Below are 26,834 nucleotides of genomic sequence, written 5' to 3'. Positions count from 1 at the left end.
ATGTAAGAAAGGACTTTATTCCAAGACTTTGTTTGCAGAAGGAAAGTAGAGTGATTAAATACATTGTTCTACAGTGATTTTAATTGTCACTCTAATCTGATCAGTCTCTAACCAGCTAATCGGTATTTAATCGGTTGCTTTAATTTTATCACAAAGCAGCTAGAATGCAGCTGTGGCTAGACATGACACAAATAAATAAAATGCATTATTATTTTTATTATATTTATGCATATGAGTCTTATTTTACTTTTGTCAAAACTAGACTCACTTTCACTCCGCTAGTAATTTGTTTGTATTAAACTGGTTTTGAGCATTTGCATGGTGAAAACAGTTAGAAATGTCTATTCATTGCCAACTATAAGTTATATAATAAGTTGTTAGATGTACCCACCTTCATTTTCCAAATAATGTTGTGATTCATTTAAATATTTGTACAGTGCTTCAATCACTGGCATTGTTTCTATTAATTAATGATACTACAGTTTAGTTCTAAGGAATAAATAAATGTAAAAGTAGATAAAACAGAACATGTTCATCCTACAAAAGGAATCTGCCTTGATCACCCTGAAATGTAATTCCAAATGTTGCCACACAATTAATTCCCCAGAGAATAAGGCCCAGAAGCATTAATAAAACTCTGGTTTAGATTTGAACATGGGTACAATAGGTTCCAAAGCCCTATGTAAGTATTGGAACAACTTGACCTTATTTCAGCTTCTTCCAAAAACTATCAGGGACAACCATAGAATCAACATGAGAAATTATTAGGGACACACACAGTGCCTGCCTAAAAGGGCCCAGAAAACTACCACAAAGTTAAAAAAGATATTAACAATAAAATCACAACACCTCAAGACTGCTCTTTGGACCTCTGACATCCTTGCTGCATGACCTCCAGGCTACTTACTCTTAAGTCTCAATTTTTCAATCTGTAAAATGGGAGTGATAACAGCTGCTCACACATTAGCGTGAGGTTTAAATAAGACAATGACATGAGGCTCTAGCCAAGGGGTCCAACTGCTCCTTTAGCTACTGGGATCTCTGGGGCTTACTCAGCACAGCTAGTGCTGCTTACCACCTGGTCTTCTCTTCATCCTGCTGAGATTCACTAATCCACCAAATGCTCGTTGAGTACCTCTGGTGGGCCAGCCACTATATGAGCCCACCTGCTACACAAGACTGAAGGTCCAGTTTGAAAGAAAAAGCCATTTCTCCCATGAGAGGATGACTAGATTTGCCTTTAGACAAAACATGCTAGGGAGATATTTGTGTTAAAACCGAGATCAAGACACCTATGGAAATATTCTATGGAACCATTAAGGAAGAAATGGCCCTTAGTCCAAGGTTCTCCTTTTCTGTCTGATGAAGGAACTGTGTGTGTTATTTATATAGTATTGTGGCAGTTCTGAAGCATTATTTTGTGTAGCAACATTCAAACCCATTCTGGACTAGGCCTAAAGATCTACCTGCCTGAATATCACTACCCCATCACTGAACCACAGAGTTCATCTACCAGAAGGAAGATGGCCAACAAAGAATCTCTATACAGAACAAATCAGCTAGTAGCTTGGTTTCATTCTTGTCCTGGATCTTTAAACTGGTTCTACCCACAGACCACAGAATGACGTTCTGAAAGCTCCCTACGTGTGTAGTGGAGTGGAAGGCACTCCAGCTCTGTTCTAGGCAGTCATATAAGGATCCCTTACTTTGCTCCTGCACAGGGTCCTGATCCCATCCCTGTTCTTGTTCTGCCTGACTTCAGAGCTCTCGACAGGATGCCCCATTATTCACCTGACCCTCACCTGCTCTATCTAATGACTCTCACCCAGTGAACGTGGCTCAGAAATAATCCCTGCCAATCATGGCTCCATACCCAAACCTAGGGCTTCCTCTCCAACTGGCAGCCTGGTGGGCTTTCCATGGGCTTCAGAGAAGAATGATCAAAGAGAAGAGAGGTCAAACAGACACATGAAAAAGTGCTCAACATCACTTGGTGTCAGGGAGATACGAATCAAAACCACAATGAGATCCCAACTCACACCAGTCAGAATGGCTAAAATTAAGAAGTCAGGAAATGACAGATGTTGGCGAGGATGTGGACAAAGGGGAACCCTCCTACACTGTTGGTAAGAATGCAAGCTGGTGCAGCCACTCTGGAAAACAGGATGGAGGTTCCTCAAAAAGTTGAAAATAGAGCTATCCCATGACCCAGCGATTACACTATTGGGTATTTACCCTAAAGATACAAATGTAGTGATCTGAAGAGGCACCTGCACCCCAATATTTATAGAACCAATGTCCACAATAGCCAAACTATGGAGAGCCCAGATATCCATCGACAGATGAATGGATAAAGAAGATGTGGTGTATACACACACACACACACACACACACACACACACACACACTGGAATATTATGCAGCTATGAAAAAGATGAAAACTTGCCATTTGCAACAACGTGGATGGAACTAGAGGATATTATGCTAAGTAAAATAAGTCAATTAGAGAAAGACAATTATCATATGATCTCACTGATATGTGGAATTTGAGAAATAAGACAGGATCACAGGGGAAGGAAGGGAAAAATGAAACAAGATGAAACCAGAGAGGGAGACAAACCATAAGAGACTCTTAATCTCAGGAAACAAACTGAGGGTTGCTGGAGTGGAGGGGAGGGGGAGGAATGGGGTGGCTGGGTGAGAGACATTGGGGAGGGTATGTGTTGTAATGAGCACCGGGTATTATATAAGACAGATGAATCACAGACCTGTACCTCTGAAACAAAAAACACATTATATGTTAAAAATAAATATATAAAATAAATAAAACAGACAAAAAAGAGAGGAGAGGTCAAAGAGAAAGGTGAATTCTCATGCAAAAGAAAGATGAGTTATGAACTAACTGTGAAATCCTGAATATAAGTCACATATTCTCTGATCTTCATTCTCCAATTCATGTGAATTGAGAGTCACCTAAATTGCCTTACATAGATATGATCATACATACATACATGTATCACCGCAGCAAAAATATGTCTTTTATTGAAGCCAAAGAAATCTTCTCACCTTCTTCAATTACAACTGCATTACTCCACCAAAAGGTACTTGACCTTCCTCAAACAAACAAAAAATAAAACAAAAATACCCCTGTGCTTTGCATTAACAGTAGAGGATAAATATTCAGTTACTGGATAACTTTTAATATGGGGGCAAATGTAAATCCATTGCTTATTAACATCTGTACCCCTCTTATAGCCAGTTTGCCTGTGCTAAGGCTGAAGAAAATGAACTGGGGTGGTGGTAAAGGATCATTACATTCCAAAAACATTCAAATGAAGGAACACCATTTCTCCCTGGCTAGCTAAATCTAAAAAAAAAAAAAAAAAAAAAAAAAAATCTGTGAAAAAAATTACCAAAAGTTCTTATAAAAACTTTAAGACTAGATGACAAAGCATGGCATACAGACCATACTCCCACCTCCTCCCACCATAGCAGACATTATTAAACAATCACAGAACTCTTTCCACTGTGTCTAAACATAACCTTCAAATGCCTCCCAATATAGCATCTCAGGTAAATGCTGGCAACAAATCATACTTGACATGAATGATAAAAGCTATTTGGAATCCCTGCTTTATGAGACTGACTCTATTATCCTCAATGCCATTTTGAGTATTAAGAATCAAGAATATCAAAATATCACTACTTACATGAAATAAAATAGGGAGGGGATCCTGCCTGTAGGAACATGGATGGGAATATTAATAGAAGATTTCAACCCTGAAACTCTCCAGAAGTTTCCTTCTTATCACTCTAATATCTAACTTTTGCTCCCTTTGCCCCCTCTTCCCCTTTTAAAGCATAAAGTCCACTTCTAGGTCAAAAGAGTTTCAGATTGAGTTCTGGCCAAATGTTGTGGCACCTCAGAGTCTCCCACTTCAGAAGTTGAGTGTAATCTTAAGACGGGGCTGTGAGTGCAGAGTGAGAGAGATACAAAGGCAATCCTTGGCACTGCTGAGCTGGGAGAGTGGGTCTGGTAGTAAGCAGGAAGGGGTCAGGGGGACGCAGTGGGAGGTGGGTTGGGGAGCAAGGAGAGCAACAAAGGAGCCAAGGGAATGGGGTGGAAAGAACAATGGTACACATGAGTGAAGCTTGGGCTTTAGGAAATAAATGTGAAAATCGTGGCTCTTGAATGAAGAGCTCCTCATGGAGTCTGGCATGTCTTTTCTGATTATAAATACCTTTCCTTCTTCTACCCTCCACCTCTTCTCTCCTTCTTGTACTCTCCATCCTCTTTTCCCTCATCTGCCTTTCCATCCCCTCCTCTTTAACTTCCATTTCTTCCTTTCTTTCGCTCTCTTTTATCATTCCTTCTTCCCTTCCCCTCTTATTCTGCCTTGTCCAAGCTTTAGACAACTGCGCCCACCAGCCCCTTGTGGCTAAGGTACTTGTAGTGTATTCCCCATGCAGCCCAGCATAGAGGGGACTCAGGGACAGAAGGCCGGTGGGGTTCCTAGATATTACAAATCAGAGCAAATTGCAGGCCACCTGACGGAAGGAGGCAATGAGGTAGTAAGCAGAGATGGAGAAGGTGGATGTCCCGGGCCAGTGTCACAATAAGGTTGGCAGAAAACCAAGAGAGTAGAAAACAGCTCAGGCAGGAATTGATGCAGCTGGAAAAAGAGAGAGAGAAATATGTGGAAAACAAGCAAAGCAGTAGCACTAATGAGCAGTCATGACTGGAAACAGACCTGGGGGATGAAGGTTAACAGGTAAGTGCCCACCAAGGGTAAGAACCAAAAACCAAAGTGACAAACTGTGGCTCTATAACACTTGACACACAAAAACAGAGGTGTGCCCATTACATGGCAGTACCATGTGAGGAACTCAGTACATATTTCTTGTTTTACTTGAATTTTTATGGTAATATCACTGTGGAAACGGAACTGTTGTTCTGAGACTCAAGAATAACTTATTTCAATTTGGGAGCCAAGATAAAACCAAATGCCCATTCTAGTCTGACTATAATTTGGATTGATAGTGCAGAAATTCTTTGTTAAACCCACCCTATTGGACCTGAAGGTCAACCCCATCATAGCGGGGTGCCTCAGAGAGTCATTCTTCCTAACTAGTTACCGATTTGTAAAAAATCATGAGAGTCTTATATCAAATGACTGCTCCTGAATGGTTACCTTGGATCAACAGAGAGTAAATATTGGCACTTTCATATGGCAATCTGCTATTGGGGAATAATCTAGCCTTCCTGGAGGGACAGAAATAAGGCACATAACAGTCATTTACCAATCATATAATATTAGACACCAGTAATTTGTCATTCACTGCAGTGTTCTAGAATCATTAGAGGAGACATTCAAGTGCTCTCCGACATACCAGGTCTGATCATACAAGAAACACAATTCCTCAGGCTGAATGTACCAAGTCTGCATTAAGGTTTCATGACTCTAGACTGAAAGTTAATGACCAGTGCAAACCACCAGGCTACTATAGTAAAAGAGCAGCAGTAAAAAGGGCCTAATAAATCAGAAATTTAAATGGGATATTCATTTTAGTTATGGTCATTAGAGCAAAGTGATGGTCCAATTTACTTATGCAATGACTTACATTGATCATAACAAGTATTTTAAGTGATATTATGCATTAATTAATTAAGTAAATATTTGATTAGTACCTACTATGTGCATGATGCTCTACCAGATGATATGAGGCATATTCAGACATAAAAGAGATAATCTCTACCTTTAAGAGGCTTGTAATCCAATAGAGAAAGAGAACCTTTTGCAGAACTCTTGTACGACATTAAATATGACCACATAAGGTAATAAGTATACAAAGAGACTGCTTCAAGATTATAAAAGGAGAAATGACTTATATAATCACCTTATAAAGAAAGTCAGGTAAGGTTGTATATAGAAAAATCATTTCAACATATATTAAAGAAAAAGAATAGATTTTGGGTAAGCCAAAATTGCAGGGAAAGGATGCCCAGTCATAAAAACAAGTAACATAGATGGCCTGGATGATGCACTATCAACGCAGAATCACCAACTCCTTCTCAGCAATCTACATTGCAAAGCTGATGTTGGGGACTACATTTTGCAGAATACCCTTCCCTGAATGGTTCCTAGTGGAGTCAGCCAATGAGAGAATAGTGAGAAGATATGGAAGGCAAAGAGATGGAGAAGCCATCCTTAGAAGTCAGACAAGTGTATACAAATAAGATCTTCACTTCCCACAAAGAAAGTGGGTTAGAGTGGTTAATTCAGTATGACCCTGCTTTCTGTACTGAAAATATAATGTGTCTCTGAGTTATAACACCCTTGTCATAGAGCCACAATTCTGGAAACTGCCATTGACTAGATTCTTCTTTTTCATAAGCTTTATTTGCATGGTAGTTGCCTTAAATACGTATATAGTATGTTGTCACCTGTTTGAATACCTATAGGACCTATTAACATCACATCTATGGTAAACTCACCCCAGATGTGTTGGTGTTTGCTCTGTTTAATTCATTATATGAATCAGCATATAAACAAATATAAACAAAAACAATTCTAAGCCACTATAGGAAATTCATGAAAGCCATACATAACTGGTGTCAAAATATTTCATCACATTTAATGACTATGATGTGTGTATGTTGAATCACTTTCTCCTCTATCCCTTTTGATTTTTTTAATTATGGAAGCAATATTCTCTTGTAAGTAATAAGTGATTATAGCAGGGGTGAGGGATTTGAAATTAAAAACACAATACCATTTGCATTAATATCGAAGTATGCAATACTTAGGTATAAATCAAACAAAATAGGTCCAACACACATATGAGAAAAACAACAAAATTCTGATTCTGAAAGAAATCAAAGCAGATCCAAAAAAAGAGAGAGAGAAAGAGAGACAGAGAGAGATTCCATGTAACTTGATAGGAAGACTCAATATTGTCAAGATGTCAGTTCTTCTGAATTTAATCTACAGATTCAGTACAATCCCAATAAAAATCCCAGCAAGCTATCTTGTGGATACCAACAAACTGATTCTAAAGTTAATATGGAAAGGCAAAAGATCAAGAATATCCAACACAATATCGAAGGAGAATAGCAAAGTCAGAAGATGACACTACTGAACTTCAAGATTTACTACAAATCTACAGTAACCAAAACAGTGTGGTATTGGCAAAAGAATAGATCAGTGGAAGATAATTGAGAGCCCAGAAATAGAACCACAGAAATATAGTCAAATGATCTTTGATAATATTTATTTATGAGAGAAAGAGAGAACACATGGCAGGTAGTGGCAGAGGGAGAAGGAGAGAGAGAGTATTGCAAGCAGACTCCCTGCTGAGTGCAGAGCCCGACTCAGGGCTTGATCCCATGACCCCGAGATCATGACCTGAGCTGAAATCAAGAGTTGGACACTCAACTGACTGAGCCACCCAGGTGCTCCAGGATGCTTGTTTCAACAAATGGTACAGAAACCACTGAACATCACATGTAAAGGGAAGGGGGAAAAGGAAAAGAATATAGACACAGACCTTATACTCTTTGTAAAAATTAACTCAAAATGGATCATAAATGTAAATGAGAAACATAGGGGCACCTGGGTGGCTCAGTCAGTTAAGTGGCTGCCTTCAGCTCAGGTCATGATCTCAGGGTCCTGGGATCGAGTCCCACATCGGGCTCCCTGCTCAGTGGAGAGCCTGCTTCTCCCTCTGCCCCTCCCCCTCTCATGCTCTCTCTCTCTCTCTTTCTTTATCTTAAATAAATAAATAAAATATTTTAAAAATTGGTTTAAAAAATGTAAAACGTAAAACTATAAAGCCTAGAAAATAACACAGGAGAAAATCTAGATGGTCTTAGGTATGGCAATGACTTTTTAGATATAATACCAAAGGCAAGATCCATGAAAGAGATAATTGATAAGCTGGACTTCATTAAAATTAATAACTTCTGCTCTGTGAAAGTCACTGGCAAAAGAATGAAAAGATAAGCCACAGACTGGAAGAAATATTTGCAAAAGACACGTCCGATAAAGAACTGTTGTCCAAAATATACAAAGAACTCTTAAAATGCAACAATAAGAAAATGAACAACCCAAGTAAAAAATGGGCAAAAGACTTGAACAGACACCTCATCAAAGAACAGACAACCAATACACATATAAAAAGATATACATCAGAAGTCATTAGTGAATTGCAAGTTAAAATAACAGTGAGATACCACTACACATTTATTAAAATAGTGAAAATCCAAAACACTACCAACACCAAAACCTGGAGAGGATGTAGAGCAACAAGAACTCTCATTTATTGCTAGTTGGAATGCTAAATGCTACAGCCACTTTGGAAAAGAGTTTGACAGTCTATTTCAAACTAAACATATTCTTACTAAACGATCCAACAACCATACCCTTTGATATTTACCCAAATGAGTTAAAAATTTATGTATACACAAAACCTGCAAATGTTTAAGCTACTTTAAATTGTTAAACTCATAATTACTAAAATTCATAATTCATAATTGCTAAAGTTTAGAAGCAACTAAGATATCCTTTAGTAGCTAAATGGATAAACAAACTGGTAGCTTGAAACAAGAGAATATTATTCAGCGCTAAAGGAAATGAGCTATAAAACCATGAAAAGACATGGAACATTAAATGCATATTCTAAGTGAAAGAAACCAATTTGAAAAGGCTACACAATGTATGATTCCAACTATATGACATTTTGGGAAAGGCAAAACTATGGAAACAGTGGTTGCCAGGGGCTCAGGGGGAGGAAGGGAAGGATGAATAGATGGGGCAGAGGGGATTTTTAGGGCAATGAAACTATTCTGTGTGACACTGTAGTGTTGGGTACATGTCATTACACATTTATCAAAACCCATAGAATATACAATACTGAAAGTGAATCCTCAAGTTTGTATGTAATCTACAAACTTTAGTGAATAACAATGTATCAAAATTAGCTTATCAATTGTAATAAATGTGCCTACCACACTAACACAATTATAGGGGAAACTGGGACGACTATGGGATATATGGGAACTCTGTACTTTTTGATATATTTTTCTGTAAATCTAAAACTGCTCTAAAAGGGATCTATTAATTTTTTTAAAAAATCAAAGTAATAACATAAATACATTTTTGTTGAGAAAACCTCAAACCATTCAGAGCCTACAGACTAAAACATTTAAGTCCCAAGTAATTCTTTCATACCAATCCCTCTTTTATATCAAGGAGTAAATGCTATTAATGATTTGGTATGCATACTTCGGTCTGCTTTTTAGTATACTCATTTATATATGGGTGCATTTCTACTAAGTTATTTCTAACATATATGGACCATTTCATACATAGAATTCTGAAATGTGCACAGTTCTTTATTTTTTTTAATTTTATTATGTTAGTCACCATACATCATTGGTTTTTGATGTAGTGATCCACGATTCATTGGTTTGTATAACACCCAGTGCTCCATGCAGTACATGACCTCCTTAATACCCAACACCAGGCTAACCCATCCCCCACCCCCTCCCCAATAAAACCCTCAGTTTGTTTCTCAGAGTCCATAGTCTCTCATGGTTCATCTCTCCCTCTGATTTCCCCCCCTTCATATTTCCCTTCCTTCTCCTAATGTCCTCCATGCTATTCCTATGTTCCACAAACAAGTGAAACCATATGATAATTGACTTTCTCTGCTTATTTCACTTAGCATAATCTCCTCCAGTCCCATCCATGTTAATGTAAAAGTTGTGTATTCATGCTTTCTGAAAGCTGAGTAACATTCCATTGATATATGGACCACATCTTCTTTATCCATTCATCTGTTGAAGGGCATCTCGGCTTTTTCGACAGTTTGGCTATTGTGGACATTGCTGCTATGAACATTGGGTGCATATGGCCCTTCTTTTCACTACATCTGTGTCTTTGGGGTAAATACCCAGTAGTGCAATTGCTGGGTGATAGGGTAGCTCTATTTTTAATTTTTTGAGGAATCTCCACACTGTTTTCCAAAGCGGCTGTACCAACTTGCATTCCCACCAACAGCATAAGAGAGTTCCCCTTTCTCCACAATGTATCCAACATTGGTTGTTTCTTGCCTTGTCAATTTTTGCCATTCTAACTGGTGTAAGGTGGTATCTCAGTGTGGTTTTAATTTGGAATTTCCCTAATGGCTAATGATGATGAACATTTTTTCATGTGTGTGTTAGCCATTTGTATGTCTTCTCTGGAGAAGTGTCTGTTCATGTCTTCTGCACATTTTTTGACTTGATTATTTGTTTTTTGGGTGTTGAGTTTGAGAAGTTCTTTATAGATCTTGAATACTAGCCCTTTAGCTATAGGGTCATTTGCAAATATATTCTCCCATTCTGTGGGTTGCCTCTTTGTTTTGTTGACTGTTTCCTTTGCTGTACAGAAGCTTTTTATCTTGATGAAGTCCCAAAAGTTCATTTTTGCTTTTGTTTCACTAGCCTTTGGAGATGTAACTTAAAAGAAGTTGCTGTGGCCAATGTCAAAGAGGTTACTGCCTATGTTCTCCTCTAGGATTTTCATAGATTCCTGTCTCACATTGAGGTCTTTCATCCATTTTGAGTTTATTTTTCTGTATGGTGTTAGAGAATTGTCGACTTTCATTCTTCTGCATATGGCTGTCCAATTTTCCCTACAACATTTATTGAAGAGACTGTCTTTTTTCCATTGCATATTTTTTCCGCTTTGTCCAAGATTATTTGACGATAGAGTTCAGGGTCCATATCTGGGCTCTCTAATCTGTTCCATTGGTCTATATGTCTGTTTCTGTGCCAGTACCATGCAGTCTTGGTGATCACAGCTTTGTAATAGAGTTTGAAATCAGGCAACGTGATGCCCCCAGCTTTGTTTTTCTTTTTCAACATTTCCTTGGCGATTCAGGGTCTTTTCTGATTCCATACAAGTTTTCGGGTTATTTGTTCCAGCACTTTGAAAAATGTCACTGGAATTTTGATTGGGATGGCATTGAAGGTATAGATTGCTTTGGGTAGCATAGACATTTTAACAATGTTTATTCTTCCGATCCATGAGCATGGAATGTTTTTCCATTTTTTGTGTCTTCTTCAATTTCTTTCATGAGTGTTTTGTAGTTCCTAGAGTATAGATACTTTACCTCTTTGGTTAAGTTTATTCCAAGGTATCTTATTGTTTTTGGTGCTATTGTAAATGGAATCGAATCTCTAATTTCTCTTTCAACAGTTGCATTGTTAGTGTATAAGAAAGCAACTGATTTATGTGCATTGATTTTATATCCTGCCACATTACTGAACTGCTGGATGAGTTCTAGAAATTTGGGGGTGGAGTCTTTTAGGTTTTCCACATAAAGTGTCATGTCATCTACGAAAAGATTTTGACTTCTTCTTTGCCAATTTGAATACCTTTTATTTCTATTTGTTGTCTCATTGCTGTTGCTAGGACTTCTAGTACTATGTTGAAAAATAGTGACCAGAGTGGGCATCCTTGATGTGTTCCTAATATTATGGGAAAGGCTCTCAGCTTTTCCCCATTGAGGATGATATTTGCTGTGGGTTTTTCATAGATGGATTTTATGAATTTGAGAAATGTTCCCTCTATCCCTATACTCTGAAGAGTTTTAAGCAGGAAAGGATGTTGTATTTTGTCAAATGCTTTTTCTGCATCAATTGAGAGGACCATATGGTTCTTCTCTCTCCTCTTATTAATGTGTTCTATCACATTGATTGATTTGCAAATGTTGAACCACCCTTGCATCCCGAGGATAAATCCCACTTGGTCGTGGTGGATGATCCTTTTAATGTACTGTTGGATCCTATTAGCTAGGATTTTGTTGAGGATTTTGGAATCCATATTCATCAGGGATATCGTTCTGAAATTCTTTTTGATGGGGTCTTTGCCTGGTTTGGGGATTAAGGTAATGCTGGCTTCATAGAATGAGTATGTAAGCATTCCTTCTGTTTCTATTTTTGGAAAGAGCTTCAGGCACATAGGTATTATTTCTTCTTTGAATGTTTGGTAAAACTCCCCAGGGAATCCATCAGGTCCTGGACTCTTGTTTTTTGGGAGGTTTTTGATCACTGCTTCAATCTCCTTACTGGTTATTGGCCTATTCAGGTTGCCAGTTTCTTCCTATTTCAGCCTTGGGAATTTACAGGTTTCCAGGAAGGCATCCATTTCTCCCAGGTTGCTCAGCCTATTGGCATATAGTTGTTGATAATAATTTCTAATAACTGTTTCTATTTCCTTGGTGATAGTTGTGATCTCTCCCCTTTCATTCATAATTTTATTAATTTGGGTCCTTTCTCTTTTCTTTTGGATAAGTCTGGCCAGTGGTTTATCAATCTTATTAATTCTCTCAAAGAACCAACTTCTAGTTTCGTTGATCTGATCTACTGTGTTTCTGGTTTCTAATTCATTGATCTCTGCTCTAATCTTTTTTTTTTTATGTTAATCACCATACATTACATCATTAGTTTTTGATGTAGTGTTCCACGACTCCTTGTTTGCGTATAACACCCAGTGCTCCATTCAGTACATGCCCTCCTTAATACCCATCACCAGACTAACCCATCCCCCCACCCCCTACCCTAGAACCCTGTTTGTTTCGCAGAGTCCATAGTCTGCTCTAATCTTAATTATTTCTCTTCTAATGTGTGGCTCTGGCATTATTTGTTGCTTTTTCTCTAGTTCTTTAAGGTATAGAGTTAGTTGGTGAATTTGGGATTTTTCTATTTTTTTGAGTGAGGCTTGGATGACTATGTATTTCCCGCTTAGGACCGCCTTTGCAGGATCCCATAGGTTTTGGACCAATGTGTTTTTGTTCTCATTGCTATCCATGAATTGTTTAAGTTCTTGATTTCCTGGTTGACCCAAACATTCTTGAGCAGAGTGGTCTTTAGCTTCCAAGTGTTTGAATTTCTGCCAAATTTTCTCTTATGATTGAGTTCCAGTCTTAAAGCATTGTGGTCTAAGAATATGCAGGGAATAATCTCAATCTTTTGGTATCAGTTGAAACCTGATTTGTAACCCAGTATGTGGTCTATTCTGGAGAAAGTTCCATGTGCGCTCAAGAAGAATGAGTATTCTGTTGTTTTAGGGTGGAATGTTCTGTATATATCTGTGAGGTCCATCTGGTCCAGTGTGCCATTCAAAGCTCTTGTTTCCTTGTGATTTTCTGCTTAGATGATCTGTCTATTGCTGAGAGTGGAGTATTGAGGTCTCCTACAATTAACATATCGTTATCAATATGACTCTTTATTTTGATTAACAGTTGACTTATGTAGATGGCTGCTCCCATGTTGGGGGCATAGATATTTACAATTGTTAGATCTTCTTGTTGGATAGACTCTTTAAGAATGATATAGTGTCCTTCTATGTCTCTAACTACAGTCTTTACTTTAAAATCTAATTTGTCTGATATAAGAATTGCTACCTCAGCTTTCTTTTGAGGTCCGTTGGCATGGAAGATGGATCTCCATCCCTTCACTTTCAGTCTGGATGTATCTTTAGGTTCAAAATGAGTCTCTCGTAGACAGCCTATGGATGGGTGCTGTCTTTTTATCCAATCTGCACCCCTGTGAAGTTTTATGGGAGCATTTAGGCCATTCACGTTGAGAGTGATTACTGAAAGATACTGAATTAGCTGTCATCATGTTGCCTGTTGAAGACCTTGTTTTTATAGATTGTCCCTGTAAATTTCTTTTCTATATCACTCTTGGGGTCTTTCTCCTTTTATAGCCCCCACCCCCCTTAATATTTCTTGCAGGGCTGGCTTAGTGGTCACATATTCTTTCAGTTTCTGCCGTTCTTGGAAGCTCTGCATCTCTCCATCCATTCTAAGTGACAGCCTTGCTAGATAAAGTATATTTGGCTGCATGTTCTTGTCGTTTAGTACCCTGAATATGTCTTGCCAGGCCTTTCTGGCTTGCCAGGTCTCTGTGGATAGGTCTGACGTTATTCTGATGTTCCTCCCTCTGTATGTAAGGAATCTCTTCCCCCTAACTGCCCTTAGGATGGTTTCCTTGGTTCTAAGATTTGCAAGTTTTACTATTACATGCTGGGGTGTTGGCCTGTTTTCCTTGATCTTGGGAGGGGTCCTCTCTGCCTCTAGGACACGAATGTTTGTTTCATTCCCCAGATTAGGGAAGTTCTCAGCTATGATTTCTCAAATATATCTTCTAGTCGTCTCTCTCTCCACCCCTTCAGGCATTCCAATAATTCTGACATTGGAATGTTTCAGGGTGTCACTTATTTCTCTGATTCTATTTTCGTGGATTCTGAGTTGTTTTTCCCTGGCCTCCTCTTTTCCCTTTTTATCTATTAATTGCTCTTCTAGGTCACTAATTCGTTCTTCTGCCTCACTTACCCTAGCTGTTAGATTATCTAGATTAGATTGGATCTCATTGATGGCATTTTTAAGTTCTGCCAATTCAGCTCTCATTTCTGCCCTTAGAGACTCTATGTTGCCATTAATTGCTTTCTCCATTCTAGCCATTGTCTTCACAATTGCTAGCCTGAATTCCATCTCCGACTCTTGGTTATATCTGAATCCATTTGTAAATCTGTGGCATAAGTCATAGTCTCTGAGTCTTTCATATTTTGGGGGTTCCTCCTTCTAGTCATTCTGTTGACGGGTGGTTGAGGGAATGTATAGAGTCCAAATTATTGACCACAACCCCCAAGAAAGATGCACCTGTTTTCTAGGGAACTTAGGGTTGCTGGCCTCTTGTTTTCCCAGCCTGTCTTCTGGGGAAGGGGCCTGTCACTCTGCTACTCAGGCAACCCTGTTTGGGCAGAGTTGCCCTGCCCTCTGTGGCAGGGGATGGGCTCAGTGAAAACTGGTTGTTTGGGGCTTTTCTTCTCTGGCAGCTTTCCGTTTCTCTTTTGAGAGTCAGAGCAGAAGAGACTGTTTCCAACCCTCTACCTCAGAGCAGAGAGATTGCAGTCTGTTCTTCAGTGAGCTCTCCAGGCCACACTATCTCCGTTTCTGTCTGTGCTGCTATAAACTGCAGCATCCTGGGTTGTGTGCCCCTCAGCAGCGCTTCCAGTCCTTGCCTCCAGGTCGGGGCACGTCTCTGTCCTTTGTTCTTCTAAAACCGCCAGCCGCCCTCAGTTTACATGCACGGCCCCCCTCCAGGTTTTTATCTGGGGGGATGCCCTAAAGTCCTTTCTCCGCCGCTACCAGTCTGCGAGTCCGGGGCCCGTCCCGAACGCGGGAGGCTATCACTCACCGGCAGTGTAGGATCCCAATGGCCAGGCTCTCTCCCCCTTCAGTTTATCCTCCGATATCTGCCCACAGAATCACAGCTCCCAGCTTCATATCTTGAAACCAAATGCCTGTGATATTCTGTTTGTAGAGATCCAGATCTATCTTCTTACATCTCTGGCTGATTTTGTGGGTGTTCAGAGTGGTCTGAAAGATATCCATCTCAATTCTAGGGACCGGTTGGAATAGGGTCCCCTACTCCTCCGCCATCTTTTCCCTGCTCTGTGCACAGTTCTTTAAAGCATCTACTAGTGATTGTGTTGAACCTTATAGGAAAACATGTTCCAGAAGATGCATTTCCATGGTTGGTACTCTGTAATCTGAGATTTCTTTTGTCTTCCCAGAGCATTGTATAGTGATGAGCATATAGCAGGAACTCTAGAAATGATTATTGATTGATGGTCAACTGACTAAGTCAAGATGAAAAAGAATGAGGCCATTAAATACAGCTATATGGTCTGACAGTTAAATTTTAGAGACAATCAACCCTTTGACTATATAGCCAGTATGTCAATGGAGTGTCCATTGTATAGGGTGAATAACCCTTTTCATGTTTAATAATGATTTTGCCCTTGGGGCTATACATAATGTAGGGACTGTTAATCCCATTTCAGAGGCAAGAAAACTGAGGCTCAGGAAGGTTAAATAACTTGCTCAAAATAGTCTGACTCATTGGTAATGGAGCCTCCAAGTCTCATGGTACCATTCCAAAGTATCATCTACAGGTAACAAGCATCCACTGGCCCTTTTGTCACATCTTAATTGACTGAAAAGGCTATTTGCATCCAAGAGGGACAGGATCATATCCATATCTTACTCAATATTAAGGCTCCATCTTTTCCTTTCCTTAAACTGAACCTCATTTAATAACATGGATTGTTTAAAGGTAGAAGGCTAGACAGGGTTTTTACACAATCTGGTGCTCAGTTGCTTAGGAAACTGTTTTTATCATTAGGTGGGCAGGACTAACACACTGTTAAGTGAATGAAAGGCAGAGGGGAATATATAGTAAATCCAATGTTTATGTGAATTTAATCCACAGGGAATATAGCGAAATAATCACAACTCAATGGAAAAAGGAGCTTTTGAGTGGGTTGTGAAATAAGCTATTAAGTCATGCAAATAAATCCAATGTCAACACGTCAGATGAGTCTGACTGGATTCATGCATTGGAACTCATACTTCACGAAGATTTAAGACCCCTGATATTCTCAGGGGTTTATTTTGTTGTTCATTTGGTTTTCTGGGTTTTCTTTTTTGGGGGAGGGGATTTTAGGGAAGGCATACCTGCTTTGAAGTAGAAAGTTCATGAGTCTATGGCTGCAAGGGTTGAAAAAGTATATTATCCCAAGACTGTATCAGTACTTTCAGCCTTTACCATTTCTCAGTTCTGTGCTCTAAAGAAGCATCCTCTCTTCTTCCATGCAACCCATCCATCTTACCATCCCATGAGGCACATGTGAGAATCAGGTAGGGACACAAAAGCCAGATAATTCAGAGGGTATCCCCACCCACGAATTGGGAGATGTTGCTATTGACAGCATAGATGTTAACCTGCAAGTGGCTACAGGCAGCATTTCCCCCATGCAGCCATCTTCAGGAGCATTGTGAGACTTTGCTTATCTTGTCCAAGGCCATATCTGCAGTGCCTAACCCAGCACCTGGTGCACATAGTAGACACCACAAATACACACTCATCTGTTACATGAGCAAGAAATAACCTTCTATTTTGTTATATCATTGCATGGCTGGATCTACTTGGTACCAAAGTTTAGCCTCCCCTGACCAAGGGACCATCTTTGTATTCCCAGTGCCAAGCACAAGTCCTCCTGGCTCAAAAAACAATTGTGCTAAGTAGTTTGCTCTAAATTTTACATGCTCTCTCATTTATTTCCATGTTATACGTATGTAAATATATATTCTCATTTTACAGATAAGAAATCAGGGCTTCAGAGAAATTAAGTAATCTAGCTACAGTCCCAGAACTAATACATGATAGAACCAGGATTTAGATCCTACTCTGTTTTAGCTGCAAACTGTATGTCCTTTTCATACACACTGGGCTGTGTTTTGTCCTATGATGAAGTACTATATACATGCATCACTCAAATGCAGATATCAGTGTTTAAATCCAGAACCTTTATGGTGTGTGAAAGACATTGGGAGAGTCATAGATTCAGTTTACTCAGAATGGAAGGAACAAGCACGAGGATATAATAATACTGGTGAAATATGAATGGAACAGTAGTTAGAAATGAATGGTCATGGTGGTACAATTCTGGAGAGCAAGAAAGTCTTCACTCTGGAGTGCCTTCAGGAGAACACTGTCTACCTAAATAACTGTCCTACTTGATTTGTTCTTTAAATTGCCCAAAGCCAGAAGGAGGGACTGGAAGGCTTCTCTCAGGGTCAATGTCTCCCTCTCTGCCTTCTTCCCTCCCCTCTTCCTTTAGTAGCTCCCACACACCAGGCAGTGTGTTGCAAAATAATGAATGAGATAGTCATTGTTGCTGTTTTTTTCTTTAATCCTACAACACATAAAAAATAGGACAAAATGTGGTTAGTGCAGGGTGACTAATGCAGAGAGAAACTCATTCAGCCACATCGTGGTCTGAAGAGCTGTCTAGGCTAAGCTTTAGTGGAGTCAGGAGTCTGCGTATGCAGAGAATTTCAGGCAGTTTAATATTGCCAAAACATACAGCAAGAAGCAAGGAGTGGTGAGAAATGAGCAGGATAGGTTGTCTTACTTTCTAAGTAAGCCATGTTGACAAGCTTGGGCTTCATCTTGACAGTGACAGATGGATATTTGGAGAGCTTAGGCAGAGGGCTGACAAAGTTGAATATGAAGTTTAGAAAAATTCCTACAGCTTCTATATATTTGAATGGAATTGGACAGAAGGCCAGGGGGCCAAGTTAGGAAGCTAGTACAGAGTCTCAGCAAAATATAAGAACCTGAATGGAGAGGGGGGCTTGATTTGACAGTGACTCAGTAAGTTAAATATTTCAGAAGGATGGGATAAGAGTTTATCATGGAGAAAAATAATAAACTAGCAAAAAGGCAGAAGAAAAACTGGGAGTAGAGAATATTAACAAAAACTGGGAGTACAGAATATTAAGGAAGTTACTGAGCAATGTTAAGAATTTTAAGTATGCATGGTATACATTACTACAGCTTTCTATTTTTTGTCCAATGTGTGGTTTTTGTTGACTAGCTTCTCTCTCTTGATATAATGTTTTCAAGTTTCATCCATGTTGTAGTATGCATCAGTGTCTCATTTCTTTTTATTGCCAAAAAATATTCCACTGAAAGGATATACCACAGTTTATTATATATTCATCAGTTGATGAACACTTGAGTGGTTTCTACTTTTTGGCAAATATACTGCTATGAATATTCATGCACAAGAGTTTGTGTGCATGCATATTTTCATCTCTTGGATATATATCTAGGAGTGAAACTACTGAATTATATATCACTGTTTTCCAAAGTTTCTCCATCAATTTACATTCCCACCAGCAGTGTATTCCAATTTCTCTACATCCTCCTTTGGATTATAACCTTTCCAGTGGTGGGACACCTAGGTGGCTCACTTGGTTAGGCATCTGACTCTTGGTTTCTGCTCAGGTCATAATCTCATGGTTGTGGGATGGAGCCCCATGCCAGGCTCTGTGATCAGTGCAGAGTCTGCTTCAGATTCTCTCTTCCTCTGCCCCTCCCCCTGATTGTGCTCTGTCTCTCTCTAAAATAAATAAATAAAATCTTAAAAAAAAAAAGATTAGGGGCACTTGGGGGGCTCAGGTCATGATCTCAGGGTCCTGGAATCAAGCCCCACTTCCAGCTTCCCACTCAGCGGGGAGTCTGCTTGTCCCTCTGACCCTCCCCCTACTCATTCTTGCTCTCTCTCTCAAATAAATAAAATCTTTTAAAAATATATTACTTAAAAAATAAAAAAAATAGATTTTAAGGGGCGGAGCAAGATGGCGGAGGAGTAGGAGACCTGGATTTCGTCTCCTCTCTGGAATTCAGCTGGATAGGGATCAAACCATTCTGAACACCTACAAACTCAACAGGAGATCGAAGAAAAGAAGAGCAACAACTGTCTCAGCAGAAAAGCGACCACTTTCTGGAAGGTAGGACGTGCGGAGAAGTGAATCCGAGGCGATATTCGGGAGGATAGACGGCGGGGGAGGGGCCTCCGTCGGCCGCTTCTGGCAAGTGATAGAGCCGCGGAGCACAAAATCGGAACTTTTAAAAGTCAGCTCCGCGGAGGGACGTCACTCTGGTGGCTCAGCGGGGGGTGGAACCCTCCGGGACAGTGTGGTCTCAGGACCCTCGGGGTCACAGAAAGACCGGGGGTGCCTGAGGGCAGCAGAGCTCCCAGGTAACGCAGCAGGGAAGCCGGCTGCAGAGGCGGAGCCCAGGCGCGGGCTCTCAGCTGGGGTTGCCATTAACCGCGATCCGCGGCCCAGTCGGGCCCCTGCTCCTCCAGCAGGGACCCAACAAGCGGCAGATCCGGGGAGACTCACCTTCCTCCCCCGGGAGGAGCCGCGCGGGAGTGCACCGCAGGGATCTGCTGGGTTTGGAGACTCCAGACCGGGTCCGGTGCCAGAGATAGAAACGCGTGGTCACAGGCCGGTTGAGCACGGAGTGCAGCTGCAGACCGGGGAGACGGGAGTGACTGACGGCTTTTCTCTGGGGGCTCACTGAGGAGCGGGCCCGAGTTCTCGGCTCCTCCGGGGCGGAGATTGGGAGGCCGCCATTTTCACTCTCCGCCTCCAAAGCTGTACGGAAAGCTCGCGGGGAACAAAAGCCCCGGAGAGCAAACCCGAGCAGATTACTTAGCCGGGAGGGGGCAAGGGCAGGGCAATTCCGCCTCCGGCAGAGACATTTGGAAACCACGGCAACAGGCCCCTCCCCAGAAGATCAGCGAGAACAGCCAGCCAAGACCAAGTTTACCGATCAATGAGAACAGCAGAACTCCAGCGCTAAGGGACTACTGCACATAGAATTCACGGCTTTTTTACCATGATTCCTTAGTCTTTTAAAGTTAATTTTTTTTTTAACTGTCTTTTTGTCTTTTTATTTCTTTTTGAATTTTTCTTTTTCCCTTTTTCAAACAACATCTTATCAATCCCTTTTTTTAAAAAAAACATTTTTATTTTTCATTTTTAGAGTCATATTCTATCCCTTCATAGTAGTTACCCATATTTTTGGCTTATATATATAAGTTGTTCTCTCTTTAAAATTTTGAGATAGTTTCTTCTAACAGATTAAAATATACCCTAAATCTCTAGTATATGGTGTTCTCTATTCCCCTGCCTGATCACATCCTCTCCCTTTTTTTTTCTTTTTCTTTTTTCTTTTTTTAAATCCTCTTTCTTTTTTCAAACAACTTCTTATCAATTCCTTTTATAAAATTTTTTATAATTTCCATTTTTACAGTCATTTTCCATCCCTTCATCATATCAACCCTTATTTTTGTACATATATAAGTTTTTCTTTCTTTAAAATTTTGGGAGACACTTTCTTCTAAAAGACCAAAACACACCCCAAATCTAGTGTGTGGCACTGATCTATATACCATATAGATCATATTTGATCACATTCTGGTTTTTCTTTTGTTGTTGTTCTTTTGTTTTGTTTGTTGTTGTTTTTATCTTTATCTTTTTCTTTTTTTTTTCTTTTTTTTTTTTTTCTCTCTTTCCCCTTCTTATCCCACTGCTTCAGGTCTTTTCTGATTTGTTTAGAGTATATTTTCTGGGGACGTGGTTACTCTGCTAGCATTTTGTTCTCTCATTAATCTATTCTCCTCTGCACAAAATGACGAGACGGAAAAAATCACCTCAACAAAAAGAACAAGAGGCAGTACCGACTGCCAGGGACCTACTCAATACGGACATTAGTACGATGTCAGATCTAGAGTTCAGAATCATCACTTTAAAGATACTAGCTGGGCTTGAAAAAAATATGGAAGTTATTAGAGAAACTCTTTCTGGAGAAGTAAAAGAGCTAAAATCCAACCAAGTAGAAATCAAAAAGGCTATTAATGAGGTGCAATCAAAAATGGGGGCACTAACTGCTAGAATAAATGAGGCAGAAGAGAGAATCAGTAATATAGAAGATGAAATGCTGGAAAATAAAGAAGCTGAGAAAAAGAGAGATAAACAACTACTGGATCATGAGGGCAGAATTCGAGAGATAAGTGATACCATAAGACGAAACAACATTAGAATAATTGGGATCCCAGAAGAAGAAGAAAGAGAGAGGGGGGCAGAAGGTATAATGGAGCAAATTATAGCAGAGAACTTCCCTAATTTGGGGAAAGAAACAGGCATGAAAATCCAGGAAGCACAGAGAACCCCTCTCAAAATCAATAAAAATAGGTCAACTCCCCGACATCTAATAGTAAAACTTACAAGTCTCACAGACAAAGAGAAAATCCTGAAAGCAGCTCGGGAGAAGAGATATGTAACCTACAATGGTAGAAACATTAGATTGGCAACAGACCTATCCACAGAGACCTGGCAGGCCAGAAAGGACTGGCAGGATATATTCAGAGCACTAAATGAGAAAAATATGCAGCCAAGAATACTCTATCCAGCTAGGCTGTCATTGAAAATTGAAGGAGAGATAAAAAGTTTCCAGGACAAAAAAAAACTAAAGGAATTTGCAAACACAAAACCAGCCCTACAGGAAATCTTGAAAGGGGTCCTCTAAGCAAAGAGAGACCCTAAAAGCAACATAGACCAGAAAGGAACACAGACAATATATGGTAACAGTCACCTTACAGGCAATACAATGGCACTAAATTCCTATCTTTCAATAGTTACCTTGAATGTAAATGGGCTAAATGCCCCAATCAAAAGACACAGGCTAACAGACTGGATTAAAAAACAAGATCCATCGATATGCTGTCTGCAAGAGACTCATTTTAGACCCAAAGACACCCCCAGATTGAAAGTGAGGGGGTGGAAAACCATTTACCATGCTAATGGACACCAAAAGAAAGCTGGGGTGGCAATCCTTATATCAGACAAATTAGATTTTAAACCAAAGACTGTAATAAGAGATGAGGAAGGACACTATATCATACTTAAAGGATCTATCCAACAAGAAGATCTAACAATTGTAAATATCTATGCCCCTAACATGGGAGCAGCCAATTATATAAGGCAATTAATAACAAAAGCAAAGAAACACATCAACAACAATACAATAATAGTGGGGGACTTTAACATCCCCCTCACTGAAATGGACAGATCATCTAAGCAAAAGATCAACAAGGAAATAAAGACTTTAAATGACACACTGGACGAAATGGACTTCACAGACATATTCAGAACATTCCACCCCAAAGCAACGGAATACACATTCTTCTCTACTGCCCATGGAACATTCTCCAGAATCGACCACATCCTAGGTCATAAATCAGGTCTCAACCGGTACCAAAAGATTGGGATCATTCCCTGCCTATTTTCAGACCACAATGCTTTGAAACTAGAACTCAATCCCAAGAGGAAAGTCGGAAAGAACTCAAATACATGGAGGCTAAAGAGCATCCTACTGAAGAATGAATGGGTCAACCAGGAAATTAAAGAAGAATTAAAAAAATACATGGAAACTAATGAAAATGAAAACACAACTGTTCAAAATCTTTGGGATGCAGCAAAGGCAGTCCTAAGAGGAAAGTATATAGCAATACAAGCCTTTCTCAAGAAACAAGAAAGGTCTCAAGTACACAACCTAACCCTACACCTAAAGGAGCTGGAGAAAGAACAGCAAATAAAGCCTAAACCCAGCAGGAGAAGAGAAATCATAAAGATCAGAGCAGAAATCAATGAAATAGAAACTAAAAGAACAGTAGAACAGATCAACGAAACTAGGAGCTGGTTCTTTGAAAGAATTAACAAGATTGATAAACCCCTGGCCAGACTTATCAAAAAGAGAAGAGAAATGACCCAAATCAACAAAATCATGAATGAAAGAGGAGAGATCACAACCAACACCAAAGAAATACAAACAATTATAAGAACATATTATGAGCAACTCTATGCCAGCAAATTAGATAACCTGGAAGAGATGGATGCATTCCTAGAGATGTATCAACTACCAAAACTGAACCAGGATGAAATAGAAAACCTGAACAGACCTATAACCACTAAGGAAATTGAAGCAGTCATCAAAAATCTCCCAAAAAACAAAAGCCCAGGGCCAGATGGCTTCCCAGGGGAATTCTACCAAACATTTCAAGAAGAATTAATACCTATTCTTCTGAAACTGTTCCAAAAAATTGAAACGGAAGGAAAACTTCCAAACTCATTTTATGAGGCCAGCATTACCTTGATCCCCAAACCAGACAAAGACCCCATCAAAAAGGAGAATTACAGACCAATATCCCTGATGAACATGGATGCAAAAATTCTCACCAAAATACTAGCCAATAGGATCCAACAGTACATTAAAAGGATTATTCACCATGACCAAGTGGGATTTATCCCTGGGCTGCAAGGTTGGTTCAACATCCGCAAATCAATCAATGTGATACAGTACATTAACAAAGGAAAGAACAAGAATCATATGATCCTCTCGATAGATGCCGAAAAAGCTTTTGACAAAGTACAGCATCCTTTCTTGATCAAAACTCTTCAGAGTATAGGGATAGAGGGTACATACCTCAATATCATAAAAGCCATCTATGAAAAACCTACAGCAAATATTATTCTCAATGGGGAAAAACTGAGAGCTTTCCCCCTAAGGTCAGGAACGCGGCAGGGATGTCCACTATCACCACTGCTATTCAACATAGTATTGGAAGTCCTAGCCACAGCAATCAGACAACAAAAAGAAATCAAAGGCATCCAAATTGGCAAAGAAGAAGTCAAACTCTCACTCTTTGCAGATGATATGATACTTTATGTGGAAAACCCAAAAGACTCCACCCCAAAACTGCTAGAACTCATACAGGAATTCAGTAAAGTGGCAGGATATAAAATCAATGCACAGAAGTCAATGGCATTCCTATACACCAACAACAAGACAGAAGAAAGAGAAATTAAGGAGTCGATCCCATTTACAATTGCACCCAAAACCATAAGATACCTAGGAATAAATCTAACCAAAGAGACAAAGGATCTGTACTCAGAAAACTATAAAATACTCATGAAAGAAATTGAGGAAGACACAAAGAAATGGAAAAACGTTCCATGCTCATGGATTGGAAGAACAAATATTGTGAAGATGTCAATGCTACCTAGAGCAATCTACACATTCAATGCAATCCCCATCAAAATACCATCCACTTTTTTCAAAGAAATGGAACAAATAATCCTAAAATTTGTATGGAACCAGAAAAGACCCCGCATAGCCAGAGGAATATTGAAAAAGAAAAGCAAAGCCGGTGGCATCACAATTCCGGACTTCAAGCTCTATTACAAAGCTGTCATCATCAAGACAGCATGGTACTGGCACAAAAACAGACACATCGATCAATGGAACAGAATAGAGAGCCCAGAAATGGACCCTCAACTCTATGGTCAACTAATCTTCGACAAAGCGGGAAAGAATGTCCAATGGAACAAAGACAGTCTCTTCAACAAATGGTGTTGGGAAAATTGGATAGACACATGCAGAAGAATGAAACTGGACCACTTCCTTACACCACACACAAAAATAGACTCCAAATGGTTGAAAGACCTCAATGTGAGACAGGAGTCCATCAAAATCCTAAAGGAGAACACAGGCAACAACCTCTTTGACCTCAGCCGAAGCAACTTCTTCCTAGAAACATCGCCAAAGGCAAGGGAAGCAAGGGCAAAAATGAACTATTGGGACTTCATCAAGATAAGAAGCTTTTGCAAAGCAAAGGAAACAGTTAACAAAACCAAAAGACAACCGACAGAATGGGAGAAGATATTTGCAAATGACATATCAGATAAAGGGCTAGTATCCAAAATCTATAAAGAACTCATCAAACTCAACACCCAAAGAACAAAGAATCCAATTAAGAAATGGGCAGAAGACATGAACAGACATTTTTCCAAAGAAGACATCCAAATGGCCAACAGACACATGAAAAAGTGCTCAATATCGCTCGGCATCAGGGAAATCCAAATCAAAACCTCAATGAGATATCACCTCACACCAGTCAGAATGGCTAAAATGAACAAGTCAGGAAACGACAGATGTTGGCGGGGATGCGGAGAAAGGGGAACCCTCCTACACTGTTGGTGGGAATGCAAGCTGGTGCAGCCACTCTGGAAAACTGTATGGAGGTTCCTCAAAAAGTTGAAAATAGAGCTACCATATGATCCAGCAATTGCACTACTGGGTATTTACCCCAAAGATACAAAAGTAGGGATCCGAAGGGCTACGTGCACCCCGATGTTTATAGCAGCAATGTCCACAATAGCCAAACTGTGGAAAGAGCCAAGATGTCCATCGACAGATGAATGGATAAAGAAGATGTGGTATATATATACAATGGAATATTATGCAGCCATCAAAAGGAATGAGATCTTGCCATTTGCAACGACGTGGATGGAACTGGAGGGTATTATGTTGAGTGAAATAAGTCAAACAGAGAAAGACATGTATCATATGATCTCACTGATATGAGGAATTCTTAATCGCAGGAAACAAACTGAGTGTTGTTGGAGTGGGGGGTGGGGTGGGAGGGATGGGGGGACTGGGTGATAGACACTGGGGAGTGTATGTGCTCTGGTAAGCGCTGTGAATTGTGCAAGACTGTTGAATCTCAGATCTGTACCTCTGAAACAAATAATGCAATATATGTTAAGAAAAAAAAAAAAAGAAGAAGAAGAAGAAGGTAGCGGGAGGGGAAGAATGAAGCGGGGGAAATCGGAGGGGTAGACGAACCATGAGAGACGATGGACTCTGAAAAACAAACAGGGTTCTAGAGGGGAGCGGGGTGGGAGGATGGGTTAGCCTGGTGGTGGGTATTTAGGAGGGCACATTCTGCATGGAGCACTGGGTGTTGTGCACAAACAATGAATCATGGAACACTTCATCTAAAACTAATGTTGTAATGTAAGGGGATTAACATAAGAATAAAAAAATTAAAAAAAAAAAAAAAAAAAAAAAAAGAAATACATTTTAAGTTAAAAAACACAAATAGGCTGAAAATAAACAATGGAAAAATATATATTGTGTAAACCGTTCCCTTAACAAAATGGGTGTGGCTATACTAAAATTAGACAAAAATGACTTTAAGAAGTAAACTTTAATTATGTTAAGGCTCTGAGAAAAAAAAAAAAAAATAAAAAATAAAAAAAAAATAAAAAAAAAAAATAAAAATAAAAATAAGCACTCCAGTAGGGGTAATGTGGTATCTTACTGTGGTTTTGATTTGCTTTTCCCTGATAGCTAATGATTTTAAGCAGCTTTCCATGAGCTTATTGAGTATTTATATATCCTTTTTGGATAAATATCTATTCAGGTCCTTTGGCCATTTTTAATTGGGTTGTTTCAAAATTATTATTTATAGAGATATTTTCTATATATTATATAGATCATATATTTAGATACAACT

At 39.5% G+C, this 26,834-nt stretch overlaps 1 protein-coding gene across 4 annotated transcripts in view; it reads right to left on the bottom strand.

Annotated features, from left to right (window-relative positions):
• FHIT (fragile histidine triad diadenosine triphosphatase) overlaps nt 1–26,834 on the bottom strand; it is a 1,508,464-nt gene that overhangs the window by 893,277 nt on the left and 588,353 nt on the right. The window contains exon 1 of one of the 4 annotated variants that reach the window (XM_064594298.1): nt 19,813–20,050. The exons of the other annotated variants lie outside the window; for them this stretch is intronic. The gene's annotated coding sequence lies outside the window, so the exon portion shown is untranslated. Of the gene's footprint in view, nt 1–19,812; nt 20,051–26,834 lie in introns of those variants that run through there. 4 annotated transcript variants of the gene reach the window in all.

Source organism: Mirounga angustirostris, unplaced genomic scaffold (assembly GCF_029215605.1).
Source record: "Mirounga angustirostris isolate CCGP_5_RB_7025 unplaced genomic scaffold, mMirAng1.0.hap1 SCAF_1, whole genome shotgun sequence".
NCBI classification, from domain to species: Eukaryota; Metazoa; Chordata; class Mammalia; order Carnivora; family Phocidae; genus Mirounga; species Mirounga angustirostris.
This window is presented reverse-complemented; position numbering and strand designations above follow the sequence as displayed.